Raw genomic sequence first — 12500 nt, 5'->3', positions numbered from 1 at the left:
ATATGCACTTGTATGATTAACAATGCGAAAGATTCAGGATACCTTCGGGACCCGTCTTGAAACACGGACCAAGGAGTCTAACATATGTGCAAGTTATTGGGATATAAACCTAATAGCGTAATTAACTTGACTATTAATGGGATTAGTTTTTTAGCTATTTATAGTTAATTAACACAATCCCGGGGCGCTCTATATAGTTATGTATAATGATATTTATATTATTTATACCTCTAACTGGAACGTACCTTGAGCATATATGCTGTGACCCGAAAGATGGTGAACTATACTTGATCAGGTTGAAGTCAGGGGAAACCCTGATGGAAGACCGAAACAGTTCTGACGTGCAAATCGATTGTCAGAATTGAGTATAGGGGCGAAAGACCAATCGAACCATCTAGTAGCTGGTTCCTTCCGAAGTTTCCCTCAGGATAGCTGGTGCATTTAACTGTTGTATAAAATAATCTTATCTGGTAAAGCGAATGATTAGAGGCCTTAGGGTCGAAACGATCTTAACCTATTCTCAAACTTTAAATGGGTAAGAACCTTAACTTTCTTGATATGAAGTTTAAGGTTATGATATAATGTGCCCAGTGGGCCACTTTTGGTAAGCAGAACTGGCGCTGTGGGATGAACCAAACGTAATGTTACGGTGCCCAAATTAACAACTCATACAGAAACCATGAAAGGCGTTGGTTGCTTAAAACAGCAGGACGGTGATCATGGAAGTCGAAATCCGCTAAGGAGTGTGTAACAACTCACCTGCCGAAGCAACTAGCCCTTAAAATGGATGGCGCTTAAGTTGTATACCTATACATTACCGCTAAAGTAGATGATTTATGTTACTTGTAATATAAATTTTGAAACTTTAGTGAGTAGGAAGGTACAATGGTGTGCATAGAAGTGTTTGGCGTAAGCCTGCATGGAGCCGCCATTGGTACAGATCTTGGTGGTAGTAGCAAATAATCGAATGAGACCTTGGAGGACTGAAGTGGAGAAGGGTTTCGTGTGAACAGTGGTTGATCACGAGTTAGTCGGTCCTAAGTTCAAGGCGAAAGCCGAAAATTTTCAAGTATAGAAAAATCAAAATATATTTTGCATCATACCGATTTTTATACACTTGAATAATTTTGAACGAAAGGGAATACGGTTCCAATTCCGTAACCTGTTGAGTATCCGTTTGTTATTAAATATGGGCCTCGTGCTCATCCTGGCAACAGGAACGACCATAAAGAAGCCGTCGAGAGGTATCGGAAGAGTTTTCTTTTCTGTTTTATAGCCGTACTACCATGGAAGTCTTTCGCAGAGAGATATGGTAGATGGGCTAGAAGAGCATGACATATACTGTTGTGTCGATATTTTCTCCTCGGACCTTGAAAATTTATGGTGGGGATACGCAAACTTCTCAACAGGCCGTACCAATATCCGCAGCTGGTCTCCAAGGTGAAGAGTCTCTAGTCGATAGAATAATGTAGGTAAGGGAAGTCGGCAAATTAGATCCGTAACTTCGGGATAAGGATTGGCTCTGAAGATTGAGATAGTCGGGCTTGATTGGGAAACAATAACATGGTTTATGTGCTCGTTCTGGGTAAATAGGGTTTCTATCATTTATGGTAGATTCTTGTTCCCCGGATAGTTTAGTTACGTAGCCAATTGTGGAACTTTCTTGCTAAAATTTTTAAGAATACTAATTGGGCAACTGATTAGTTCTTTTAAATTATAACGATTATCAATTAACAATCAATTCAGAACTGGCACGGACTTGGGGAATCCGACTGTCTAATTAAAACAAAGCATTGTGATGGCCCTAGCGGGTGTTGACACAATGTGATTTCTGCCCAGTGCTCTTGAATTGTCAAAGTGATGAAATTTAAGTAAGCGCGGGTCAACGGCGGGAGTAACTATGACTCTCTTAAGGTAGCCAAATGCCTCGTCATCTAATTAGTGACGCGCATGAATGGATTAACGAGATTCCTACTGTCCCCTATCTACTCAGTACGAGTTCAGACTTGGGAACGAACGGACGTGTCTTTGCTGTCGCGGTTAAACAGAGATAACGGTACAACAAGTAACGGGATCTTGTTTACTTTCCAGCGCGTTTACAGTTGCGCTGTTCTACATCTGCTTTCGCATTTGCGTTCGCTGTGCGAAAACTGTACATTTTTTCGTGTGCGTGTAAATCCCTTATCGGTACTTACGTGTGTGTGCGTTGAAAAAATCTATTTATAGATTGTCACGTGTTGTGATGCCGCCACGTAAGAAGCGTTCGGCGGAGCTTGAAGCGGGGGGGGCGCAGATGGTGTCGTCAGATGACGACACGTCGCAGTCCTCTGATGCAGCGAGCTTAGCTGAGGTAAGGAGGAGGGGTGTGCTGAGTAAGCAACAGTTGAGGAAGGCAGCTTCCGAGACGGCTGTAGACTCAGCAGGTAAGAATGTCGAAAGGCGGCGCGCGGAGGGTAATCTGGTGGTTACCCTCAGAGTGCCGAGAGAGAAAGGCGAGGTGTGCAATTCGGGCACGCCTAGTGTGAGTGCTGGTGTTCCCGCTGTGGAGGAGCCCATTGCTGCGTGTTCGGCGAGCAATGCGTTACCGTTGAGGCAGAGGGGAACGCCAATAGAAAAAATGAAAGCGATAAGCAAAGAACTGGTAGAGTGTGCACTCGCTGAGTGTATGACGGGTTCACTGGTCGGTAGCATGTTAGGCTACGCGACGCAGTACGAGGAATTGCTGTTTTCGCTTATAGCGGAAAATGAGCGCCTCAAGGGGCGTTTGGAGGCTGTTCGCTTTAATGCGACCAATGAGCATGCTGGGCATGTGACAGCTGGCCAAACGCGAGTTCCGCCCGCAGCCGTGCACCGGGGGGGTCCCATGTCGACAATGTCGTCTGCCCCGGAGATGCCTCCACCAGTCGAGACCTGGTCCTTGGTTGTGCGCAGCAAAACTGCTGGTAAGACCGCCAAGGAGGTGGTGGATAAGGTAGTGAAGGAGGTAGGGCCTACCTTAGGTGTGCGCGTCCATGAGGTGAAACCTCTGCGGGATGGCGGAGCGATCATTCGCACACCATCTGTTGCCGAGCGGAGGAAGATTGCGGGGAACGCAAAATTCAGCGAAGTTGGTCTGGAAGTGAGTGTGAAAGAGAGACTGGGGCCGAAAGTGGTCGTGCAGGGCGTTCACGCTGTAATCTCGCCTGACGAGTTCATGGCTGAGCTATACGAGCTGAACCTCAAGGACAAGATGTCCAAAGAGGCCTTCACTAAAGGTGTCCGCATTGCGAGTAAGCCTTGGTCGCAAGAGGGTAGCGCAGCAGTGAATGTTGTTCTCGAGGGTGCTGGCCTGGCCATGCAAACCCTCTTGGATGTCGGACGCTGCTACGTGAAATGGTTCTCATTTCGTGTGAGGAACTTTGACCCGGTAGTGGGTTGCTATCGCTGCCTTGGCTTCGACCATAAGGTAGCGGAATGCCGGCTCAAGCAGGACGTCTGTCGTCGCTGCGGCCAAATGGGTCACCGCGTGGCTCAGTGCAGCAATGCACTGAACTGTCGCAACTGCGCATTCAAGGGTAGGCCGTCTGAGCATCTCATGATGTCTCCAGCTTGCCCTGTGTACAGTGCAATTGTGGCGCGGGCGAGTGCTAGACATTAATATGTCTAGCAGACTTCTTCAGTTGAACTGTCAGAAGTCATATGCAGTCATGTGCGATGTGGGTGGCATGATTGTGAGAAGAGGCAGCGTAGTTGCCCTGCTGCAGGAACCCTACGTGACAAATGGTTGCGTAAGGGGATTGCCCGCGGGAATGCGAGTATTTCCTGACAGCAGGGCCAACTCTGCTGTCGTTGTGAATGATGTCAGTATCGAATGCACTGTTGTGAATTCGACTGACTGGGGTGTGTGTGTGAGCCTTAGTGGCAATTTTGGTAGATTGTTCGTAGCAAGCGTATACTGTAAGTTCGGGGATCCCCTCGAACCGTATATCGCGTATATGGATGAGGTGCTACTACTGGCTAGTAGCGTTCCGTTCATCCTTGGTATTGACGCGAATGCACCGTCCCCTTTGTGGTTCAGTAAGATATCTAGATCTGCTAGGTATCTGAACCGCTCTAGGGGTGAGGTGCTGGCCGAGTGGGCTGTGTCCCAGGATGTCCGGGTCGTTAACGAACCCAGCGAGTGGTACACGTTTGCGGGCCCGATGGGCCAGAGTGACATTGATGTCACTCTTGCGAATGTGGCAGCAACGAGTGTGTTTGGTTTTCAATGGAGTGTACTGGGTGGACACGGTGTGAGTGACCACAATCCGATTGAGATTGTCATCACTCACACTTCCACCACGCGTGAAAGTGATGGGGGTAACCGCTGGCGCACTTGTGGTGCGAATTGGCCCCTTCATGGGATTTTTGTGAGTGAAGCGGCAACGCAAGTTCCGCTTAGCACTTTTAGTGCAATGAATGTTGACGAGCAGGTCGTATGTGTGAATAGGTGGGTGACTTGTGCGAATGATCGCTTGTTTGAGAGGCACCGAAAGGTCAACCTCAAACGAGTGAAGTGGTGGTCGCATGAGTTGAGCGTTAAGCGTCGGTCAGTGCGGTCCCTAAGGAAGCGATTCCAAAGGGCCAGATCTGCCAATGCCGAGAACGCTGGCCAACTTAGGTTAGCTTACAGCCAGTGTATGAATGAGTACAAGCAAATGCTTGTAAGAGTGAAAGAGGATGAATGGCGTTCCTTTTTGGAGCGCAATAAGGACGACCCCTGGGGTCGTGCTTATAAAGTTGTGAGAGGTAGGCGTAGGGAAGCGGATGTAAGTGGCCTCCGTGTCGGTGACGTTCAGTTAACGGCATGGAGTGACTGCATGAATGTCTTATTGAATGAGTTCTTCCCTAGAGCGGATCATCAGAACTTGCCACCGAGTGTGGTTGGTGATGTTGACCCGCTCCTGGATAGCGAATTGGAGGTGGCTTTCTCGATGTTAAAGTCGAGGAAATCACCTGGTATGGATGGTTTTACTGGGGAAATGTGTAAGAGTGTCTGGAAGTCAATTCCAGACTATATGAATGTAATGTATGGAAAGTGTATGAATGAGGGATATTTCCCCAATGAGTGGAAGTGTGCAAGGGTGATTGTGCTTTTGAAGTCGCCCGATAGGGTCAGGAGCAATCCTCGTTCCTTTCGGGGCATCAGTCTCCTACCAGTGCTGGGTAAAGTGCTGGAAAGAGTCATGGTAGAAAGGCTCCAAGAGAGAGTGAGTAGCCAAATGTCAGATCGGCAATTTGGTTTTAGGAAGGGCAGATGTGTGGAAGATGCGTGGAGATTTGTAAGTGACTCCGTTGAGTCCAGCAACTCCAGGCATATTCTAGGCATCTTTGTTGATTTTAAAGGGGCGTTTGACCACCTGAGTTGGCCGAGTGTGTTGGAGAGGTTGAGCGAATGTGGCTGCCGGGAATTGGCTATTTGGGAGAGCTATTTCTCTGGCAGACGTGCGTGTGCTGTAGGTCGGCATGAAAGTGTTAGCCTGAATGTGGTTCGTGGCTGCCCGCAGGGTTCCATCTGTGGTCCATTTATATGGAACCTCATGATGGATACCTTGCTATGGCAGCTCGAGCGTGTATGCAAGTGTTGTGCGTATGCGGACGACCTGCTCATTCTGGTTGAGGGGCAATCGCGAGCGGATGTAGAGGCAAGTGCGGCAACGTACTTGCGAGTTGTGTATGAGTGGGGTCTCAGTGTTGGCGTCAGTCTGGCAATGGACAAGACCGTGACAATGCTGCTTAAGGGCAGATTGTCGCGTAGTCGACCCCCATTGGTTAGGCTAAATGGCGGCAGCCTGAGATATGTGTCGGAGGTGAAATACCTCGGCATTGTGTTTGGCGAGAGGATGTGTTTCACTCCTCATATCGCATATGTGAAAGGGCGATTGCTCAGTGTGGTTGGACAAGTGCGTCGGATTTTGAGAAGTGACTGGGGCCTCAGCAGAACTGCTGCTCGCGCCGTATACGATGGTCTATTTGTTGCCTGTGCAACTTATGGATCGTCGGTATGGTGTAAAGTAGTTTCGACTGTTGTAGGCAGAAAGAATGTGCTGGCTTGCCAGCGTGTGATGTTGTTAGGGTGTCTGCCTGTATGCCGCACTGTCTCCACGGAGGCAATGCAGGTGTTGTTAGGAGTAGCCCCTCTGGACTTGGAGATCAGGCGTCGTAGCCTGATCTATAAGATCAAGAGGCGGTTGCCGTTGCTGCAGAGTGAATGGTTAGCGGATAGGGATGTGGAGAGTTTAGGGCTTAGTGAGTGCAAGAAATTGCTAAATGAGTGTGTTCTGTCTGACTGGCAGGTCAGATGGGATACTAGCGAGAATGGGAGGGTCACTCACAGGTTTATTCGGGAGGTCACATTTGTTGTTGACCGTCCAGACTTCAGGCTTCACCTGAGTTTTGGATTCTTGTTGACGGGCCACGGGTCGCTGAATGCATTCTTGCATTCAAGACGACTCTGTGATAGCCCGGAATGCCCTTGTGGCTGGGTGGGAGAGACATGGGAACATGTCCTCTGTGAGTGCCCTTTGTATGCAGATCTGCGAGATCTAAGTGTGCTTGGGATAACGCGGGGTATTAGTGGGTATGACGTAAGTCAAGTGCTCTCCACTTGTGAAGGGGTAAGGAGAATGAGTGAGTTTGCACGGGCTGCATTTGCCAGACGACGTCTCATACGTGGAGAAGTTGGGTGAATGTTGAATGTCTGTTGGGGGTATGAATGTGGGGGTGTGTGAATGGATTGCTGAGTTGCGTTCGGGGGTCACCAGTCCCGGCTTTATGGAGCAAAACTGGAAGTATCCTTGTGGTACGAGTTCTGACCGGAGGACTGATCCGGTACCACGGGCGTTGGGGTGTTCAGGGGCGGTCTCGACCCTCGGCTCTCAGCGCTTTTGTTGGGGATATCAGCTGGCCGCCTAGCGGTCTGAATTCGTTCAGTTATGAATGCCGCTGGTTGCGGAAGAGGAAGGAATAGGCCTCGCTCCCCACAGTGAGAAAACCATGTCCATAAAGCATGGCGTATACTGTTCCATCTGCGATTTGGTGTTTACATCAATTCGCATTCTATTCCGTACAGTGATATCTTTCCTTCTTTTTGGGTCACCAACCCGTAACTGTTTTGGAGTTAAAATTGGGAGTACCCTACGGGTACGAGGCCTGACCGGAGGCTTGCTTTCCGGTACCACGGGTAATCAGGAGCCCGCGGAACATAGTTTCCGTCCTGGTTTTTGGTTGCGGCCCTTCGGGGAGTTTCGTGGTGGCTGTGGTTTGACACCCAAATGCGGGTAGAGCTATTGACTCGGCGTGTTGTTGCGCTATACAACAGGGTGCCGTGACCCATAGAGCGGAAGTCGTTTTAGATAGGCGGCCCTCCAAACCAAGGTGGAAGTTCACGACCAAACAGTAGTGACTTCAAATTGGTACCTGCGGAATATTAATTCCAATGGGGCGGTAATTGACGCTTGAATTAATTCCGTGCTTGGCACCGTGAGATTAAGCCATCCCGGCAGGTGCTCACGTTAAACCAATTGACTTTAATGTCCCTATCTACTATCTAGCGAAACCACAGCCAAGGGAACGGGCTTGGAATAATTAGCGGGGAAAGAAGACCCTTTTGAGCTTGACTCTAATCTGGCAGTGTAAGGAGACATAAGAGGTGTAGAATAAGTGGGAGATATTAGACTTCGGTTTGGTATCGACAATGAAATACCACTACTCTTATTGTTTCCTTACTTACTTGATTAAATGGAACGTGTATCATTTCCTAGCCATTATACGGATGTATTTATTATATCTTATGGTATTGGGTTTTGATGCAAGCTTCTTGATCAAAGTATCACGAGTTTGTTATATAATCGCAAACAAATTCTTTAATTAGAAAATGCATTTATGTATTTTTGATTTAAAAATTTGGTATAACTCCAACTACTCAGGTATGATCCAATTCAAGGACATTGCCAGGTAGGGAGTTTGACTGGGGCGGTACATCTCTCAAATAATAACGGAGGTGTCCCAAGGCCAGCTCAGTGCGGACAGAAACCACACATAGAGCAAAAGGGCAAATGCTGACTTGATCTCGGTGTTCAGTACACACAGGGACAGCAAAAGCTCGGCCTATCGATCCTTTTGGTTTAAAGAGTTTTTAACAAGAGGTGTCAGAAAAGTTACCATAGGGATAACTGGCTTGTGGCGGCCAAGCGTTCATAGCGACGTCGCTTTTTGATCCTTCGATGTCGGCTCTTCCTATCATTGTGAAGCAAAATTCACCAAGCGTTGGATTGTTCACCCATGCAAGGGAACGTGAGCTGGGTTTAGACCGTCGTGAGACAGGTTAGTTTTACCCTACTAATGACAAAACGTTGTTGCGACAGCATTCCTGCGTAGTACGAGAGGAACCGCAGGTACGGACCAATGGCACAATACTTGTTCGAGCGAACAGTGGTATGACGCTACGTCCGTTGGATTATGCCTGAACGCCTCTAAGGTCGTATCCGTGCTGGACTGCAATGATAAATAAGGGGCAATTTGCATTGTATGGCTTCTAAACCATTAAAAGTTTATAATTTATTTTATAAACGACAATGGATGTGATGCCAATGTTATTTGTAACATAGTAAATTGGGAGGATCTATGATCACCTGATGCCGTGCTAGTTACATATTTAAACATTATTTAATACAATGACAAAGCCTAGAATCAATTGTAAACGACTTTTGTAACAGGCAAGGTGTTGTAAGTGGTTGAGCAGCTGCCATACTGCGATCCACTGAAGCTTATCCTTTGCTTGATGATTCGAAAATGTTAATAAAACAACAAATATAAAATATAATATGTGTGTTATGGTTGTTAAACACCAACTAAAACATATATATATATATATATTGTATGAGTTGTTTAAAGGTGCCATATTTGTTAATTTACTTATGATATTTTATATATTTCTTTGTAAGTTGATAATGTGTGGACCGGACCTTAAGAAAATGTTATATACAAAAAGCTTTTTGATGATGCAATACAAAATTTATGTTATTTTATAAATAACATTCTTTTCAGAATAATTGAATTGTTATTGAAAGGAATAAAGAAATTAAATTGTTTTAAACAAAACAGAGAAAGAAGAACACACATTTTATTATATATATGAGTATATATATATATATATATATATATATATATATATGTATATATATATGATAACTGCGAAAGGCAATAGTAGAAAACACAAAAAAATAAATATATGAAATCATATTAAAAATATATTATAATTCAATCAATGGAGAACAGTAATATGCGAATGAAAAATTTACACTCTTAAACATAAATGTTATATTTAGTGTGAAATAGAAGTTTATATTTTATTTGATATTGCATAATAATAATAAACCGATTAATAAAATTTACACTCATGAGACTTGGAATTGTTATGAAATTCAATTCAGTGTTTTCCAATACAAAATGTCAAATAATATCATGAAACATATAAATTACATGTTAGATAATAACATATGACACAAACAATGTGATATAATAGAATTTAACATGTAAAATAAATGTTGGGTAATAACGTATGGAACAACTCTACTACAATAAAAAATGTTTGCTATAGACAAAATTATATATGGAAATCACATGATTGTGGAGTATTGTCTTGCCGGCAGCCGTCAATTATAGTTCAAATTATTAAATATTTAAGTTATTCGTGTGTTATATTTAAATTAATACATGAAGAATTAATAGTGAGTGGTTGCATTTGAAAAAAAGTATCATTCTTAAGGAAATGGTGTTCAAAAACCTATATATGGAGTGGTGTCGCGCACGGCAAGTCATATGAGAAAAAGTAAAAGTAACAAAATAATATGACTGTGGAGTATTGTCTTGCCGGCATGGGTCATTTATTGGGCAAATTATGAAATGTTATGAAATTCAATTCAGTGTTTTCCAATACAAAATGTCAAATAATATCATGAAACATATAAATTACATGTTAGATAATAACATATGACACAAACAATGTGATATAATAGAATTTAACATGTAAAATAAATGTTGGGTAATAACGTATGGAACAACTCTACTACAATAAAAAATGTTTGCTATAGACAAAATTATATATGGAAATCACATGATTGTGGAGTATTGTCTTGCCGGCAGCCGTCAATTATAGTTCAAATTATTAAATATTTAAGTTATTCGTGTGTTATATTTAAATTAATACATGAAGAATTAATAGTGAGTGGTTGCATTTGAAAAAAGTATCATTCTTAAGGAAATGGTGTTCAAAAACCTATATATGGAGTGGTGTCGCGCAAGGCAAGTCATATGAGAAAAAGTAAAAGTAACAAAATAATATGACTGTGGAGTATTGTCTTGCCGGCATGGGTCATTTATTGGGCAAATTATGAAATGTTATGAAATTCAATTCAGTGTTTTCCAATACAAAATGTCAAATAATATCATGAAACATATAAATTACATGTTAGATAATAACATATGACACAAACAATGTGATATAATAGAATTTAACATGTAAAATAAATGTTGGGTAATAACGTATGGAACAACTCTACTACAATAAAAAATGTTTGCTATAGACAAAATTATATATGGAAATCACATGATTGTGGAGTATTGTCTTGCCGGCAGCCGTCAATTATAGTTCAAATTATTAAATATTTAAGTTATTCGTGTGTTATATTTAAATTAATACATGAAGAATTAATAGTGAGTGGTTGCATTTGAAAAAAGTATCATTCTTAAGGAAATGGTGTTCAAAAACCTATATATGGAGTGGTGTCGCGCAAGGCAAGTCATATGAGAAAAAGTAAAAGTAACAAAATAATATGACTGTGGAGTATTGTCTTGCCGGCATGGATAATTTATTGGGCAAATTATGAAAAAATGAAGTTAATCTTGTATTATATTTTATTTAATACATGAAGAATTAATGTTGGGTGGTAGCATTTGAAAAAAGTATCATGCTTAAAGAGATGGTGTTCAAAAACCTATATATGGAGTGGTGTCGCGCAAGGCAAGTCATATGAGAAAAAGTAAAAGTAACAAAATAATATGACTGTGGAGTATTGTCTTGCCGGCATGGATAATTTATTGGGCAAATTATGAAAAAATGAAGTTAATCTTGTATTATATTTAATTTAATACATGAAGAATTAATGTTGGGTGGTAGCATTTGAAAAAAGTATCATGCTTAAAGAGATGGTGTTCAAAAACCTATATATGGAGTGGTGTCGCGCAAGGCAAGTCATATGAGAAAGAGTAAAAGTAACAAAATAATATGACTGTGGAGTATTGTCTTGCCGGCATGGATAATTTACTGGGCAAATTATGAAATAATGAAGTTAATCTTGTATTATATTTAATTTAATACATGAAGAATTAATGTTGGGTGGTAGCATTTGAAAAAAGTATCATGCTTAAAGAGATGGTGTTCAAAAACCTATATATGGAGTGGTGTCGCGCAAGGCAAGTCATATGAGAAAAAGTAAAAGTAACAAAATAATATGACTGTGGAGTATTGTCTTGCCGGCATGGATAATTTATTGGGCAAATTATGAAATAATGAAGTTAATCTTGTATTATATTTAATTTAATACATGAAGAATTAATGTTGGGTGGTAGCATTTGAAAAAAGTATCATGCTTAAAGAGATGGTGTTCAAAAACCTTTATATGGAGTGGTGTCGCGCAAGGCAAGTCATATGAGAAAGAGTAAAAGTAACAAAATAATATGACTGTGGAGTATTGTCTTGCCGGCATGGATAATTTATTGGGCAAATTATGAAATAATGAAGTTAATCTTGTATTATATTTAATTTAATACATGAAGAATTAATGTTGGGTGGTAGCATTTGAAAAAAGTATCATGCTTAAAGAGATGGTGTTCAAAAACCTTTACATGGTGAGTGGTGTGTGCTCATCTATTATATGAAGATTTCATATAATTTATTAAAGATTATGTTATACGCTCATGTTTGTGTTTGAGTATGTTCGTTCGTTATTAATAATAATTGCTTGGCTGCGATAAAAAAAGATAATTGCGGAATTTGCCAAGGTATGTTGTTGGAAATATTGTATTAAAATCTTTATTTCCACAATATATTATAATAGGTTTCCTTTTATCGTTAATTTCTCTCTTATAACAAACAAATGTAACCGATTGAAAATTGATATAGCAGATGTGGATGCATTTGTTGTGTCAATGAGTAAATTGGTTAAAACATGTCATATTTTTATATATTATTTGTCATCATTAAAAAATTCACATTTCTTTGCTGAATGTGAGTTGGAGTGCTTTTCTTGATATATATATATTATTTCAAAATTAAATGTCGTAAAATATCAATTTGTTGTCATAATAAATTTGATTTATTTCTCCATATATTTTATGTGGGAAGTGAACAAAAAATCAAAGTGTGATAATATATTATATTAAGCAAGTGCAATTAATAAAATATTGTTGAACGAAATTTA

At 41.7% G+C, this 12500-nt stretch overlaps 1 pseudogene; it reads left to right on the top strand.

Annotated features, from left to right (window-relative positions):
* Positions 1–8809, top strand: part of LOC122322787 — a 9536-nt pseudogene extending 727 nt beyond the window's left edge.
* Positions 8810–12500: the final 3691 nt, after the last annotated feature.

The sequence above is a fragment of the Drosophila grimshawi genome, unplaced genomic scaffold, assembly GCF_018153295.1.
Source record: "Drosophila grimshawi isolate 15287-2541.00 unplaced genomic scaffold, ASM1815329v1 contig_706, whole genome shotgun sequence".
Classification (NCBI taxonomy): domain Eukaryota; kingdom Metazoa; phylum Arthropoda; class Insecta; order Diptera; family Drosophilidae; genus Drosophila; species Drosophila grimshawi.
This window is presented reverse-complemented; position numbering and strand designations above follow the sequence as displayed.